General features: G+C 34.8%; 1 protein-coding gene and 1 long non-coding RNA gene across 2 annotated transcripts in view; both read right to left on the bottom strand.

Annotated features, from left to right (window-relative positions):
• The window catches only part of LOC135072114 (uncharacterized), a 521,318-nt gene that overhangs the window by 118,749 nt on the left and 383,613 nt on the right, over positions 1-18,956 (bottom strand). The window lies entirely within an intron of this gene.
• LOC135072206 (uncharacterized) lies at positions 3,368-5,148 on the bottom strand. The gene is made up of 2 exons (XR_010257367.1): positions 4,704-5,148; positions 3,368-4,593 (listed from the first exon to the last, which is right to left on the bottom strand). It is a non-coding gene; the product is annotated as an uncharacterized LOC135072206 (long non-coding RNA).

Here is an 18,956-nt window from a genome sequence, read left to right as displayed (position 1 = left end):
ACTTTGAAAGATCTACAAAATGAAGTTATTACCGGAACATTTTACGAAAAAGAATTACAAAAAGTTCAATATGATTCTAATATGAAACATAGAATAGATAAAATTGTGCGTTCTCGTTACTCTGGTCACAGAAAGGAATTGTTAGTCAAGTGGAAAGGTTATCCAAATAAATTTAATAGTTGGATTTTAGCATCTCACCTGGAAGAATCATGACTGGTGACAGTTTTTATTTAACCTTACCTAGTAACAGTTCTATGACATATTTTCCTGAAAATAAAACAGCAAGTTTTTGTACAAAGTTACCAAAATCAATTAAACTAGATGGAGAATGGTCAGTTGGACTTGTAGAATTTCAATATCCATGTACTATGTTTACTGTTCAAAACCAAGAAAACGTTATATTCATTACCAAAAGAATGAAAGTTCCAGGTGATGAAATGAATGAATCAATTGTAACATACAAAAGTCAAATACCACCATACAGTTATGATAATATCGATGATATTGTATCTACTGTTAATTCTAGAGAATCTTTTAAATTAAGACATGATAAAATATCAAAACATATAACTGTAACCCATGAAGATAAAAAACTGATATCTTTAAAATTTTCACCAAAGTTAAGTCTTCAGTTCGGATTTGATCCAGAAACAAATGTTGCTACTAAAAAAATCGGGCGATTTCCTCCCAATTTATACTTAGGGTTACCATCACAATTATTCATATATTGCGATATCATTGAACCACAAATGGTTGGTGATGTCATATGTTCACTATTAAGAATAGTTCCAATGGACACTGCAAAATATACATATGGGTCAAACAGAATGCAAATTTTTTCTCCACCACATTATGTACCTGTTATGCGAAGAGAATTTGATACAATTGAAATAGATATAAGAACGAACACTGGAGCAAATGTTCCATTTCAATTTGGAACGACTTGCGTTAAACTACATTTCATACGAAAATAATAATGTATTCAAAATATAATAACAATATTTGTCCTTATGAACATTACTATACACATCAAGCTGGGTCTGGTGTAGGGGTAATTTATAAAGGTGCATCACATCAACGTGGACATGGTATTGGAAGTTTTTTAGGTGGATTATTTCGATCTGTTTTGCCTCTTCTATCAAATGGAGCTAAAGTCATCGGTAAAGAAGCATTAAATGCAGGTGTTGGGCTCTTGTCCGATATGACACAGACTAAACCACTTGATGAATCAATCAGAGATCGTCTCAAGGAAGCGACTTCTAACTTAAAAAGGAAAGCTGATGATAAATTAGATCGTGTAATGAGAGGCTCAGGATATAAAAGAAAAAGTCAACAACTAAAAAGTATCAGTCGATCACAACATTCAAAACTGAGAACATTAAAAAAAGGAAAGAAGACTACTAAAAATAATTACATTGAAGATATATTTTCCTAGTTTACAATATGTCATTTTTACATAATCATTCTTGTGAATGTATAAAGTCTGAATTAGATTTATTTGCGTTGCCGGCTACTCAAACTAGTATTGAAAATGGACAATGGATACACTATAAACCAATTTCATCTCTAAGTGATGATGGACCTATAGAATTTCAAATCCCAGGGACTGGTGATGATTACATTGATTTGTCACATACCTTAATACATATAAAAGCAAAAATTCTAAATCAGGACTTAACACCTTTGTTGTCTACAACTACAGTGGCTCCTGTAAATAATTGGCTTCACTCACTATTTAGTCAGTTAGATGTCTATTTAAATCAAAAACTTGTTTCACCACCAAATAATACTTATGGTTATCGTGCATATATTGAAACGTTACTAAACTATGCTCAACCAGCTAAACAATCACATCTTACTTGTGGACTTTGGTATGAAGATACTGCTGGAAACATGAATTCAACGGATGATTCAAACAAAGGATTCATGAAAAGACAAAACCTCGTTAAAGAAAGCAAGGAAGTAGAAATGATAGGACATTTACATGGTGATATATTCAATCAAGAGAAATTTTTAATAAATGGTGTTGAAATGTGTGTAAAGTTAGTAAGATCTCGTGATGCGTTTAATTTGATGTGTTCATCTAATGATGTAAAACTAAAAGTTTCTATTGTAGATGCAACACTTATGATACGAAAAGCTCGTATAAATCCATCTGTTTTGCTTGCTCATCAAAAAGTTTTAGCATCAACTACTGCCAAATATCCTATAACTAGAGCTGAAGTAAAAGTTTTAACTATTCCATCAGGGATTCAAGGTAAAACTCTTGATAATGTTTTCCTTGGACAAGTACCAAAAAGATGTGTAATTGGATTCGTAGACAATACGGCATTCAATGGTATTCTTACAAAAAATCCGTATGATTTTTATAATTACAGTATAAACACGTTCAGTTTATATATTGATGGTATGCAAATTCCATCTAAAGCCCTCCAGCCAGCATTTCATAACAATTTGTTTACTTCAACATACCATACTTTGTTTTCTGGAACTGGAATCCATTTCTTGAATGATGGAAACGGAATTTCTAGAGATAATTATGCGAATGGTTACTGTCTAATGGCTTTTGACTTAACTCCAGACTTATCAGCAAATTCAACTGCTCACTGGAATCTTATACGACATGGTAGTGTTCGATTAGAAGTTCGATTTGAAACAGCTCTCACACAAACTGTTAACTGTATGGTATATGCTGAATTTGATAATATTATTGAAATTGATAAAAACAGGAATGTTACTGTAGATTTTAGTAGTTAAATTTAGAGTGTGTAGGACTACGTACATATTGTTATTACTATCATGGATACTTTACAAATTCAAAAATACATGAAAAAAATATATCATTCCTTAGAATTTAATGTGTTTGCTGCGAATAGAATACCAATTCATGTAACAACACCTGTTTACATGATCAGTAATCTTGACTCCGATACTGAACCTGGATCACATTGGGTAGCAATATACGTAAATACAGATGGTATTGGTGAATATTTTGATAGCTTTGGTCGTAAACCTGATGGTTATCATTTAGCATTTTTAAGAAGAAATACAAACTGGTATATCTATAACAATAAGCCTATACAAAGCATATTTTCATCTGTTTGTGGTGAATATTGTTTGCTTTACTTATATTTTAAGTTAAGAGGAATGAGTTTAAGAGATTTTATAGAAATGTTTAGTAACAATTTGATAAATAATGATATATTGTTAAAAGAAATGTTTAAGTCCTTTATGATGTAATTTTATAATGTTAAAAATGTATGTAATAATAAAAAATATGTATAAAAATTTACTATGACTTTTATTTGTGTAACCTATCTGCTAAGGAACAAAAAACCAAAGGGAAAAGATAAAGGAAACAAGAAAATGCTTAAAAAGTGTTTTTTATTCAATAAACGATTTTATATTACATTTACAAGAAAACTTAAAATTACTTAAAAAGTTAGTTTTGTATAATATTTCATATGTTTTAATTTTTTTTAAATCATAAATTTCATCTTTATTTAAGTGTGTTGCTTTCGATCCATCATCCGCGCTAGATGAAACATAGGATATGGATTCAATAATCGGATTCGGACGTTCCACTGTCGAGGACATTTTTGTTTTAGCTTTCTTGTTTGGTGTGGTGAAGAATTCGTCAATGAATTCATTGTTTGTTCTCTTACTTGAACTTTGTTGGTATGGAGGAATCTCAAAGCATTTTTATTTTTTATTGCTTACCGTATATTTTTGGCACCCCGGTGCATTCGATATGCTCTTTGTTATTTCGTAAACTAATTGTCGAGTTTTTCTATGTATTGAATCGTTTGTTGGTTTTGTGAAATATTTCACACGTACATCCGCATGTTTCCATTGCTCTGATTTGTCTATGTTTTCAATTTTTTAAATTCATAAATTTCAACTTTAATTAAGTGCGTTGTTTTCGATCCATCATCCGCGTTAGATGAAACATAGGATATGGAATCAATATTCAGATTCGGACGTTCCCACTATCGAGGACTTTTTTGTTTTAGCTTTCTTGTTTGGTGTGGTGAAGAATTCGTCAATGGATTCATTGTTTGTTCTCTTGCTTGAACTTTGTTGGTATGGAGGAATCTCAAAGCATTTTTATTTTTTATTGCTTACCGTATATTTTTGGCACCCCGGTGCATTCGATATGCTCTTTGTTATATCGTAAACTAATTGTCGAGTTTTTCTATGTATGGAATCGTTTGTTGGTTTTGTGAAATATTTCACACGTACATCCGCATGTTTCCATTGTTCAGATGGCTCTATGTTTTCAATTTTTTTTAATTCATAAATTTCAACTTTAATTAAGTGCGTCGCTTTTGATCCATCATCCGCGTTAGATGAAACATAGGATATAGAATCAATATTTGGATTCGGACGTCCCACTGTCGAGGACTTTTTTGTTTTAGCTTTCTTGTTTGGTGTGGTGAAGAATTCGTCAATGGATTCATTGTTTGTTCTCTTGCTTGAACTTGAACTTTGTTGGTATGGAGGAATCTCATCTTCATCAGACAAAGGGAAGTAGTAGTTTTTAAATGTATTTTCATCGAATGCAACATTACATTCGGATTCAGGAATCTGTAACTAAGGAAAGATATGCAACGTTAGTATAAAAAAGATATTACTTAAGAAAATTAAACAAAAATGTAGATTGAAGAACATTATAGTAAAATGATTATTAATGTGTTACTTACCTCCATAGTTATGGATGTTATTGAGTCTTGTGTGTTGATAGGTATTGAATACGAATTCAGAGGAAGAAGTGTGAAGAAAGTAGTGATGTATATGGGTATTTATACCAGTAATGTCAATTTAGCAATGGATTTTTAATAGATATTATTAGTTAATAGTAACTTGTCTTGGAATGTGGTAGATGTTATGTTACTGGTTTTGGAATATAATGTGGTGAGTCATACAATAATGGAGTCATTAGTTGTTGGTAATTAATGAAGGAATAATTAACAAATAAAGTAGGACACACATTCGCGGATGTTTATCTCCGGATCCGTTGCAGATACGAAGCTGGGGATGCGTGCAATCGCTCCAAGTGACCCCCTAAACCTTTTTTTTTTTTTTTTTTTTTTTTTTTTTTTTTTTTTTTTTTTTTTTTTAGCCCCCGGAGTTTCGGATTTAGGTGAGCCAGAGTTGGGTGAGCCAGAACTCTCGAATCCCTACTACTCATCTAAATATTGAAATATGCAAATGATTCCATTACCGCCCCCTATTTAACCGTCAATAAAGATTAAAAAACCCAATTCGAACGTTTTAATCAACAGATTAAAAAGTATCCACAGAGTAATTATCCGATCAGCGGTGGCGACCTCTATGCGGAGTCACGTTCCAGGGGTCGGCGTTTTGCCGCACCTGCAGAAGTGCAGATAATGTAAAGTTCTGTTTGCTTGGGACTGGCTCTGGACGGTTGGTTTTTAAATTTTGCTTTTTAGAAAAGGTTGGGGAATGAGGCAAAGGTATAAAATTTGGCGCAGTTGTGTTGATTTTCTTTTTTTTATGACGGCCAGGACAAAATATTGAGAAAATTAATTATTGTTTTTTTATTTATTTTGGCAATAAACTTTTAATGTTCTGTTGACGTTAAATGTGGAAGGTTATTTTATTGGAAAACCAGAACATTTTCCTGTTAAATCATAAGCTTTTGATGTACCGCTGCCATTTCCTTTAAGGAAGTAGGGGACCCCGATCGGGAAATGAGATCTTTTTATTACGAGTTAATATAAAATTTGGAGAATGATATACCTTACCTTGGCTTAAAAATAAAGTTTTACTTTTAATATTTCTGAATTTTTTAATACTAACGTTACTAAAAACTCCTGTTCAAAATACACCAAAATAAGTCCGTTTTAGCTTGCTGTAAACAGAAATAGATTTCATTTATTTTTATGTGTAAAGTTCAATAGGTCTTTGCAATTCTTGAAATTGAATTTTAATCTCTATTTTGGCCGTAACAAGCAATGTTTCAAAAACCTAACAAAAATGCAAAATGACTGTTTGTTTTTGTTGATATCGCAAATTGGTATTTTAATAGTCAAAATAATTAGTGAAATTGTTATACATAGTGACTATACTTATTACGAAATATTAATTTTGCTCCTGTCAGTATTAATAACGAACGTGTTAACTGTCGCACGTCATTAACACGTCGACAGCCTGATCGGGTGTTGATTGCTACATGATTGTTTGCCTGTAATGCAATCCCTGTCAAGGGGAAAACATCTGCATCTCATTATAGACTTTATGCCGATAACATTGTATAGTATGATATGCTGTCGACTGTACATAAGAAATAAGATACAATCCTAGTTTCTCGTGCTGCAAGAATCTTTACCAACAACTTTATATCAACTGTAATTGAGAAAGTTCTCGCGCTGAAGTTGGATTATATCTGCCAGATAATAAAACCGATGATTTGTCCTTCTTTTGCTTACATGTTTAGAGAGTTGTATTATTTCGACTTACGCCCGTATTCACAAACATTACTATGAGGTCTCACAGTGCGTGTGGACGCATAGGGTGACACACGAACCGATCATAGAGCTCTGTTCAACGCCGTGCGTTCGATTTGCTGCTTTACTTAAGCAAGCATCGTTTGTGAATATGAGCGTTAGAGGTTCTGGGTTCGATTTCCAGATAGGACGTACAGTTTGGTATATTTTTGTGTATCGTCTTGAATAGATAAGGATGCACTTGAGACAAATACCTCTTAACGACACCTTAGAAGTAAAACACTCAAAAAATAAATAGTAGTTCTAATTTTGATTAGAATTAGGGTAGTAAGTGCAATTTCAGTACTTTAGTTAACAAATGTTACTTAAGTTTAATAAAACTAAATGCTGATTTTTCAATCGTCAGATATCTTTTAAATGGAGAATAAGATTGGCACATTGACAGCTTCAGTGTGGTAAATGTGTCAAAATGACAAGTTTATTCTTCAGTTAAAAGGTATCTGACGATTGAAAAATCAGCCCTAAGTTACTTTTATTTAAAAAAAAATCAATATTGATAAACTGTCAGTGTATTACAAAAGCTTAATTAATTACAATTAGGTATGTTATGTACAACTCTGTAAGCCACACAATAACTCGGATTAAAAATCCATCCCATGGCTTTGTCACGCGTTTCACAAATGAATTGATGGCAGGATTATTAATTGATAGTGTTTGCGGTTTGCGTTGAAATCTGTCGCAGACAGCCTGTCAATGACATTAATTCAGTTGGTGCTAAAATTGAATAGTTAGCAACCTCTATTCAAAGCTCAGTCGATTAAATACAATACTAAAGCATTGGTGGATAAATTATCATGAAAAACTGAATTTCAGTCACCTACCTATCCATTGCATCGGTATCTAAACGCTTTGAAACGCTGTCTTTTATAATTTATTTAGATTTTTTATGGTTTAATAATAATTTATTCCAAAAACGAACAAGGTAACAAACGTAATGGAAAAGAAAACGACTATGAAATACAGTTAACTACGAAACAACTTATTTTATCCAAGCCGCGGCCCGAATATTAAACGAACATTCTACCGAAAGAATAATTCGTAGTTTCTGTGTATGACAGCAGAGAATTCGTTATAAATGCGGAGAGAACATTAAAAATAAATAAGGGGCTCCATGTAAAGCGCGTTTATACTGCTCTGGTGGTGACAGCTGAACTAGCCACGTTACTGTGGCGCGTTAGCTCGGAGTTGTCCTTTTTGAACTTTGCAATTTACGTGTTAGGGACTTTTTTGTTGATTTGGGGCTGTCGTGACGTCAGTCTAAATAAAATGAAACAAGGACTTAATTAGGCTCAAGTGGAGTTTGGAATTGTAAGTAAACATTTGGTCTGTACAAAAGCAATACATAGCTGATTGTTTTGAAAAGGGCTAAGGACTATTTTATTTAGAAACAGAAATAAATAATGATGTTTTAAGTTAGTTTCTCGTTGGGGACTTATTGATGAGCATGTATGTTTAGCTACCTCATTAAAGTAATGTGTCTGTAATATCGTTCGAAGGTTTTCTATAGAGAAAATCTAGACTTGTGAGATCATATTAAAGTCCATACGTTTAACGCATATGCAATAATCATTTTCCAGTACCATAACCATTGCAACGACCAAATACCCAGCTGAATGGAAGTTCTGCCTTTGACAGTTTCACCAGACCATAGTCTGAAACCATGACGGAACTAATATTGCGTGGTATTGCGATGTTTAGTGGTTGGAAATATGCTACCAATATAGAGTAATTTGTAAAATCTAATTGGACGATTTACTGTGCTCTCTAGTCTGAAACTAAGCTAAACATGCTTTGGACATATTTACTTTGTTTATGACTTTATTTATGCAGAACAAGGCAGGTATTTGACTACTGTCGCACCCGATGTTATGTGAGATGCAGTCAGTCCTCGTCCACGGCGACTTTTTGTAGCCATGCAGTTGCGCTGCTGTACCGCGTTAGTAGCGCGTGGGCGAGGGCCCTTAGGTGGTAAGTACATCTTACTTGCCCAGTAAAGCCTATTCATTCTCGCCTTGAAGAGACCCAGATATAGTGTCCGAGAAAGACAACTGTACTATTGAGATTTGTACGAAGAAATCAACTACCTTTTACTATAATTTCTTAAAGTTATTATGTCAAATCAATAAATTAATAATCATAATAAATACACTTTATTGCACACCAAATATAAGAACAGAATGAAAAGGAACACACAAAGTACACAATTAAATCTGTACCCCCAGTGAAAAGGGAGTTAAGTCGAAAATGGTGATTTTTGGGAAATCGCATTTGAAGTTAAAAAAAATCCTGCTTCGTCGCTATTAGAAATAACTTGGTGAAATATTTTTTAGGTGAAAGGTAATGTTAGATATAATTAGGCAGTGTGCCAGTTTGGGAAATATAGCATGTGGTTTTTTCGTAATTAAATAAAAACCTAGTTATATCACCATGCACGACAACTTTACATTCGTGTAAAGTGATGTAATGAGATATAAATCATTTTACACCACACTGAATTAACCACACGCTAACAAGTGTAAAGTGATACATTTTCCACCATTTCTGTTGATAATTTTTTATTTCTTCAATTTTAGAAAAAGTTGTAAAACAAACATAAGTAATTACACTATGAGGAATCATTATTTCAGGTTATTTAGGGTAAATCTTCCAAAAATTGTTACTTATATTAATATACACCAATTTTGTGGAGAGAAAAAAAAAATGTAAACTGATCTAACTAACATAATAGCGATCTAAGTATCCTAATAATTATGTGTAAAGTGATATAAGTGGCGACTGTAAAGGAATAAGGCTAGAATTTGAGACTGAATTCTAATTATTTACTCCTTAAATGTTTATTCTGATCTGAAACTACTATTTTATTCATTATTACACCATATACCATGAATGATATCGGCCTAAATCACATACATTATCTCCTATTATAAAGTAAGTATAGCTGAAGCAATTGTGTAGTAAAGACCAGAAACAACAATGGTTTCACATGAACTAATTAGACAGGAGACAGAGAAAAGTTTGTTTTCTACAATTACCCTTTTAGGAATCAAACCCTGGACCAGAGATGGTGATGTCAAGGTATATTGATTGCCTTTTGGCTACAGAAGGATAATATAAAAGTAAATTCATAAAATGCATTTGTTTTCAACAAAGAGGCTTTTAAACAGCCCTTTAACACGTCCTAGTATTACTTGAACCCTACAATAATTTTGGGACATAAATGGACCAGTGCTGAGAAAAAGCAGCGCAAGAAATTTAGCCACCCTTGTCAGACTCTTCTTAAATCATAAATAACTTGAAAAAATCGAACTGCCTAGGGCGGGAATCTTCTTAAATCAATAGAGACATGAATTAACAAGACATGTTATACTTGCGAGCTAAGCAGATAAAGTCCAGCAACACATGCCATTTACATAATTATTTACTTTATACATAGTATCCATTCATAAGGACTTTCGTAGATAGTTTCTCAGGGCAATCGAATATTGCACTTAGCCACTTGATTAGACCATTGTGTGCTATTTGTAGTTTATCTTCCTATTCCAATCGCTCCAGATCCCCCCAAGTAGCAGCAGCCTACCTAGGTCGCTACAGGCCTTCTGCAGCGACCCTGGTGATTGGAGAATATGAGCCTGTTGATCTGCTACGCTTGTGCACTACTTGTGCACGTGCTGCGGTTTTTCTTCTGCCTCCATGCATATTCTACACAGTAGGCTGTCTGTAACAGCTATATTGTGTAGGTGTTTGTTTAACATACCTGTTATTACACTTAGGACCTTGTGGATGTTGTCCCTGTTTAGTCTTATGAGGCTGCGGGAGAACTTTTTCGATATATCCACAACTGCATCTTTTGTTTGCCTGCATCTTTTACAATCTTTCCATTCTGTGTGGTGTTATTTTTCTATTTTGGAGCGCAGCCAGGTCTTGATCTGTGCTTATGGTATCGGCATTATAGGTAATTGTTCCGGACCAAATACCGTCGTGTACGGTCCCTTTCTGGCCAGTTCATCTGCTGCGTCGTTGCCCAAGGAGTTACTGTGCCCTTTGATCTACTTCAGGAGTGCAGGGTAACGCCATTTGCGTCTGCAATGACTTAGGAGCGCGTCATGGCATTCCAATATAAGTATTATAATGTAGTATAATAAGTTGCTTTGTATTGCTTGCACTATCTGAGATTATTTTTATATTCAGACCTCGGATGTCTATGGTTGCAACCGCCTGTGCTGCTCTGATTGCATTCTGCTTGGAAAATTGTATTGTGTTTATCTAGTGTTGTAGATATTCTTAGTATATTTAGGTAATTCGAGAAGACACCAGCTCCTGTACCTTTTTGGGTTTTGGAGCCATTAGTGTATATCCTAAGTTCATTGATTCCAGAGCAATCTTGCGTTTCCGCTGTAAGCTGGATATTATATCTTCAGTCGAAGATTTGAACACAGGGAATTCTGTCGATGGATGCCTCGGTGAAAGGTTTTCTTTTATTAGGATTTTGTGCAGGATCGTGGAATAATAATAAATAATAATAATAATAATAAATATCCTTGGACATTTTACACTGCGCCGCTAGCCCCAAACTAAGCAAAGCTTGTACTATGGGTACTAGACAACGGATATAAACATACTTAAATACTTTGTTTTTTTTTGTAAATACATACATATTATACATAGAAAACACCCAGTCCAATACAAACAAATATGTTCATGCACACAAATGTTTGTACTGTGCGGGAATCGAACCCGCAACCTTTGGAATAGTAGTCCGATTCGAACCACTACACCAAACGGCCGACTCGATTCGAACCACTACACCAAACGGCCGACCGAATGTCCTGTCTCCTTGTTTTGCTTCTTATATGTCCTTGACCTTTAAGTCTTAAAGCGGCTGCTTGAGCTTCCTCCTGAATGAAGAGGTCTAAAGATCTAAGATTCAGAAGGTACTCAAGTGATGTCGATGGAGTGGTTCTCATACAACTAGTGGCCGCTATGCTTACTATGCGTTGCAGGCTTTGGAGTTTTGATCTTGCTGTGGATAGTTGTGTTCTATGCCACCATACAAGTGATCCATAATAATATGTGTAAGAGTGCCATATAACCGACGTGTACAGCCAAAGTGTTATCTTTGGGTTGAGACCTCATTTACTACCAATGAGTCTCTTGCACTGATGGAATGCTATACAGGCCATTTTTATTTTGTTCTCGACATGACTCGCCCAGTTCAATTTGTTGTCAAAGGTGATGAGTTTTGTTTATAAAGAGTTCTGGTAGTTGGAGCTCTTGTAAATTCTATAATGCACTTATTAAGTACTTTTATTGACAACGTTAGGCACTTTGAATTCAATTATATGTTTTACTAGTAGATGTTCACCATTATTTATTAAAACTATTAACTAAAGTTCTTTGATTTATAAACTACGACATTATTTTTTCCTTTAATCTGACGTTTGGGCTAAGTTATATCATTTTACACCAAATAATTAACCAAATTATTAGTTGCGATTTTCAAATGTTTCTGATCTAAGTAACTTATAACATTTTACACATGTACGAAACTTTTGTGGTTAATGGTATTAGTCTAATTGAATCATTATACACAATAAAAATAACCTTTTGTTTTTTACTTTTTGTGATATAAATTAAGTTACATTCTTTTTCACCAACCAACAATACATAGTTTTTTTTGTGTATATTAATATGAGTCATCTTATATTGTTAATCACAAATTCAATCTGAACAACTTCAATCGTGTAAAAAGTAGTAACACGAGTCATACCTCTTGACACAATAAAAAATTGAAAGAAGCCTCCGGTACACTTTGTTAAAAGTAGACATGTATCAATATACACAAAAGAAAACTCAAAATTGGTTCACAAAGCCTTACTTGTATCATTTGGCACAACATTATTTTCTTTTCTATACGTCGTAGAAACATACCGATTAGATACAAAAATAGCTAATTTTTCAGAGATTCACATTATGTTATAAAGTCAATTTTGATCTAAGTCGAGTTAGATCCCTTTTCACTGGGGGTACAGAAATAATGCAATTTTACTGGCGGTCAGCTATTTTGTAAACAATGGTATTTTATCCAATCAACTTATTCATGTAATAACATAGCTACTTATGGGTATCAAATCTACAGATTCCCAATATTTGGGCCTCCCAAGCCTCCCGTGTCCTCATCCTCGCAAATATACTGTCAAAGCTCATATTTGCCTCTACACGGCACTCCGATGCTGTCTCCCATTCCCTCCGAATTTGCATCGAGATGGCGCCACCGAGCCGGCGGGCTTCACACCACCATGGCGCAGTAGAAATAGGTATAGCAAGACCAAAATCAAAATCCAAAATATTTTAATCAATTTAGACCACAAGTGGCTCTTATGAACGTCAAAATTCAACGTCATTCGACCATTTGGAACTATTGCCCAGTGGTATTTTCTTTCTATGGGTTTCTTGTCAGAACTACGGACCCCTAAAAAATGAGGACTATAGCCCAACTTCCGATTCAAAACTGAGAGAATCCTAGTTCAATCATCGTCTGGAAGTTGGTCACCACTCCACACACTAGTTTAATGTAAAGGGATATAGTTAGTTAAACTACAAATTACTAAATCGAGATCTCACTCTGACTCGTCTCATTGTGTAAATTGTAACTGTGAGGTTACAATACAACCATGGTATCAGACTATTTTAGCCTTATTACGCCTGTTATGGCTCAATTTGACCATCTACTAAAATAGTATCTAAAGCACGCACTCATACATAAATTAATTTAGTAACGTTCCATACACGTCTACACAGAGTTCATACCTATGTCTAAGTATAAGAAAAGCACGCCTACCATTATTCCGATCAACTGTGCTCATAATCCGAAACTCGGCTAAACTGATTTAAATTTCAACCATCGGCAACGGCTCCTTATTTTCATAGCTTGTAACACAACCAGTGCAGCTCCAACTTCAGAATAACCCTTACCCCCTATACTTAAAGTTCATACTTCTACAGCAGTTCAAAATAAACAGAAATATCGCGTTGATATTTGAGATTGTTCTTTGTGAAGTTCCAAAAGTATCAACATTTGAATCGAAATGGTTCATTAACAATTTGCGTTTGAGTTTGAAAGAATTTTCATGGCTTTACCCGAAATATGGTATATTTAGACTTCGTTTGCGAACTTTTTGATGTTTTGAATTAAGGGTTCAAAAGGTAGAACCAATTGAAATACAGGTGGTTGAATTCTTTAAGATCTTTTCTAATGGGCTATACAGTACATTTTCATTGCTAAGTCCTGCATATTAGGTATTATATACAGATTACTATAAGTATAAGTATGCTGTTTCTGTTATTAAAATATTTTTGACTACTATTTAAGAAGATCATAATATGAAAGCATTCTCAAGATGCTATCTACACCTCACTTGCTTATGGTGACTTGTAGTATTCTCTTTTAAAATGTAAGAATTGTAACAAAAAAGCTGCCCCATTCAGCCCGGAATGAATTTCGAGCTTACATAACGAGATTCTTGCCTCAAAGCTCTAGATTATGAGCTTTTAGCTTCTGACAGTTAGCTTTTTACCTCTGCTAGGACTTCGCAGCTTTGTGAATGTACTACTTTTGATAATTCTTTAGCTTTTTTACATTTTCGTATAATTTGTTCTGTTTTAATTACACGTAGTAGGTAGGTAATCTTTTTTATATGGGTGGATGAATTCTTAGGTACGAAAAACAAACATAAAATTAGAAAATCATAAAATGTATTAAATCTGACCTGCCTATTTAGATAAGCGTTATTTGTTTCTTGTTTGTTTATTTATTTATTTTAAACTTATATGCACATAGAACGGTGTACATAAGGCGTACCTATTACATAATAAAAAATACTTATAGTATAGTTTTTCTCTGAATATAATGGATTCATATTAAGCAGCATTTTAGAATAACTTTTTTAAATACTTCAACGTTCTTTCTGAAGAACTTTTCGAATATGTAACCCTAAAGAGTGTTGGGACATTTCTCTCATGTTTGTTTTGGTTCCCTTTTCCTGCAGTGCGAATTCCGTATGTCCATATTTTCGCAATATGTCAAACTGTAAGCTATGCGGGGGTGGTTTTATATCAAATATTTATTTTTCCTGTGCAGTAATGGCCACATTAATCTTGAAGTGAGTGGTTTGAACGTTCCCTGACGTTGCTTCGAAAGGTACAGTCGGCTACGATATAGTTTTTTTAAATCGCCTTACCATATAGGTAAGTGTTTGCCTAAGCGTGTCGTCGTCTGTACATTTAGAATGATAAGATGTTTTTTTAATTACAGCGAAGTGCTGTTTTGTTTCCTCTGAAACCTGTCCTTAACTGTTTAGCCTTATGCTGCCGCTCCTAATTTTAAACTTATTAATTTTATTCAAGCCGTTTGAAATTAATAACAAAACACGTTGGACGCCACGCAGCCCATCGGTGTGCCTCAATAAATAACATTTCTATTATGTTTAGTGTCTCGGCAGTCAACGACTTAAGTCAAAACACGTAACGTCATTATGACTATTTTTATAAGAATTTTTTGTCCTTGACTGTACCCCTGCATTTTATAGGACTCCGTGACAATACATAATATCGTGCGATATTTCATACCTCTGTCTTCGTTATTCGGGAATATGTAGTTGGTGTTACCTGACATAGCAAGCCATATCACTTTGCATACCTGCAACAAGAATAAAAGTATTTAGTTAAAGGGTCAATTTAACACATTGTTTTTGCATCTTAAAATGCATAAAATATGTAATGAATAATATTTTTTAACAAAGAGTTCTTCTTTTTTGATGATGTTGGCAATACACGTCGACGTCGTCGACTTGATTTTTGCCATTTTCAAGTTTATAAGTGATACGAGTTACAAAATGAGATCAAGTAATGATATAATGAAGGATGATAGATGATACCCCTTCCCACCCTTTGAGTCTCAGTAAAGTTGTGGTGCTTTACTGAGACCTCCTATGGACAACTTGAGAGAACCCGAAGAATCACGATGCACTGTTTTGCTTCACTCGCCCACACTCATGCACGTTCACGAACACTCAATGGTTAATAACCCACCATTATTACACATTAATAGTCGCCTAAACACGAATTTGAGGAAATAAAACAAAACCGCTAACATGACGCTTCAGATTCCCGCCAAGAAGTCCAACAAAGAGTTTCTGCTTATGATTAGAAAAACTTTAATTTAAAGTTTTTTTTGGTTTTAGGTAGAAACTCTTTGATAAAAAACAAATGAAGCTCAAATATTGAAACGGTCATGAGTAAAAAACAATTGAAGCCCGATTTTTAAACGGTCTCAAACGTCACTCTTCGTCACCTATCGCATGACGTCATTTTACCGATTGTCAACGCGTGTAAATCATTCGACACTCGCAAATCATTCGTATAGTGACAGGCAGCGGTGTGCGGATTTACTGCGGTGCTGTGGCAAATGGAAATGATGGCGTATCTGTCAGCGATTTTACTAGTTTGATTCAATTCGATGTGCGAATCGGATCCGTATACGAAGGATATCTGTTGTGTTTGATCAAAATTATACTTCTGACGTTAGTATAGTTTAGCTTTGATAGATGGACTAGCGCCCTCAAAAAGCTGACTGACTAAAAATCCTTTGGCTCCTTGGAGGGAAGAAGTTTATATTAGTCTAATTCGATATTATTGGCAGAATATGAAGATGATAATGTTAAGACAAATAATACATTCAGAAAGATTGAACAGCTATCACTATAGAGTAGAGAGTATAACGCTTAAAACTAGATACATAAGAGTTACTTTAGAAGAGCCCTAGAATCAATTAAAAGGCTTTAGGTCGACGAATCGCAGTTAAAGATATTCAGACAAAAAAGACAAAGCGTCTAGCGCTTTGTTTAACTGTTACTTAAGTAAGAGATGTCTTAAAACTTTTCTAATATCCCCGACGAAACATTTCAGTATTTGAACTATTGTAGCTTACCCTTTAGTTAGTGAAAATAAGTTGGTAGACAATGTAACTTCCGAGCTCGTGATCGCTTCGCTAAGTCCACAAGTTACGTACAAAACAAGTCTATGTTACATCGTCTAGATATCTAGGCACTATTGGTCAGTCTGTATTTGCCTACGCCTTTGCTCGTCAGGTTAATTTGTGAAGGAAATTCTTTTGAATTGTAAATTGAGCTCCAGGGTGCTAATTGAACCCGTCGTCCGGTCCAGACCAGTTAGCTGAGCCGGTTTAAACAGCAGCGATCCAACATTAACTGGATATAACTGGATTTGTCCTGTTTGCGCTAGTTCGCTTTGGCACGTCACGCTCCAAATTCTCGAATGGCTGAAACGTGATTGACACTAGGCTTTTCCGATTTTTCAACGAATTCACTGTTTGTCCGATTGAATTGGCCGTGTGACGGTGAAATGTAGAATATTGGCACATTCAGAGCGAAATAAATGCAGGCAACTATCAACTAGTGGATTGTAGCTTTATAAAGGCAAAAAATCTTTTGAAAAATGTTTTAGTTCGTTTTATCTATACAGGCTGTCTCAAAATTTGCACATCGCACTGAAACTGGAGGTAGCTGGGCATAAGACGTATCAAACAAACTTATTATGTCTATAGAAAAGTTTCATAACTTTTTAGATATGACCAATTTTAGTTACTAATGTCCATACAAAAGTTTGATGAGTTTTGACATAATTATGACTGACATTGGTTATTTTCAAAAAATGGACTTAATAGGATCGATGCGTTTTATGCTCATCTACCTCTGGCATCAGTGTGACGTTTGGGACTGTATGTCTTTCGCATAATGTAATTACGCGCTTCTAATACGTATGCTTCAAACGATGTTATAACATCTATAGATGCCTGAACAAAGGAACCACGTTACATGTCACAGTTCCCTCCCAAATAAAGGGGACATGTATTCATTAACCTTTACAGAACTTCCGAATAAGCTCCTTGTAACAGTGAAGCTTACGAAAATTTCCTGCATTAAACGATTCAGGCGAATTTAAACTTTGATTCAGAGTCATACGGTTGGTGTTAGGCTGGATGTTTGTATTAAGGATGAAGAGGTTTAGAATCTGCGTCGGGATGTGTTCAAACGTTCTAGTTTTCGTAAACAAGGATTTAATTGAGATAAAAGTAGTAAGTTTCTTCAATACCTTTGCATGAGCGAAAAATTTGTGACCCGTGTTTGTTACCTACATAAGTTCCTTTTTGTTTTTTGATGACAAACCCATTTCTCAAGAAAAAAGAAGAGACACTGTAACTAGTGGAAAATCTTACTACGTTTTTTTTTATCCATGACGAGGAAGCTCTTGGCCTGTATCTCACCTGATGGTAAGTGACGATCAGGCCGAAGGTGGAAGCGAGCTTCACCCGGAATCCTCAACCACGGAGGAACTGGCTATCTTACCTCTCACTGCCGGAACACAACAATGCTGTTAACATTGTTGTTATGGCGACAGACTTAGGTAAGATGGTGGTAGCTAGCCAGGCGGACTTAGAAAAAGCCCTACCGCCCTACCTACCTAAGTAATATTATCTTCTAATATCTTGTTCTGACTGAAATCAAGCGATTTTCATAGAAGAAATCATAATGTGTTCACATAAGGTATCTATAGCTAAATACCTCAAGTTAAAACTTCTACATCTACCCACATTCCCACCAACGAGCGCCACAAATGAACCGAGTGGAACACTAGCCACGATAATGAGGGCAATTACTCGAGCGAAGCCTCCGCGTCATTTGTCGCGAGGAAGGAGGAGCTTTTTCTCTACATTTTGTAGTTTGTGGAAGGACAAAGCGGTTGGAGAAAGGAAACTGTTAGGTAATGTCTGGAGGAGAATGTGATTATGAATGGGAGAGATTGAGAGCAAGGGTGTAATGGAAAGTTTGACGTTATGTATATGCCTGCTGCATACATAGTATATCACCAAAACAAAGTATTTAAGAAGAAAAACATCCATTGCCATACCTACGTTTAATAGCTAAACGTCTTGGAATTGAGCCCTTCTCTGGTTGAACAATGTAACCAGTAAATATTTTTTATTGGTGGTCATAGTTTAAACATTTAATTCGTAACGATTATTGCGTTAGAGATTTCTGTATGTTTCATTAAACTAATCGGCATCTTAAATACACATGGCCAAACAAGCTCTAAAACGTTACACGAATAAGTATTTCTATAACATACAAAGTCTTTCTAACGGCAAATAGAAGACAAGGAATACCTACTTAAACCTTTAACAATAAAAACAAAAATACCGCTTTCACCCGAAAACCAAATCGATGGTAGTTCTCCCAAGTCTTTATAGGTTAATACCTCCGTCGGCCCAGGGCCTTAATAGGACGTCGAACTGACGTGCTAATCCGCCACGAGATATGTGCATAAATATACCCATAAAATCCGGATGCT

Source organism: Ostrinia nubilalis, chromosome 5 (genome assembly GCF_963855985.1).
Source record: "Ostrinia nubilalis chromosome 5, ilOstNubi1.1, whole genome shotgun sequence".
NCBI classification, from domain to species: Eukaryota; Metazoa; Arthropoda; class Insecta; order Lepidoptera; family Crambidae; genus Ostrinia; species Ostrinia nubilalis.
Note: the sequence above shows the minus strand (reverse complement) of the source record. Positions and strands in the feature narration are given on the sequence as shown.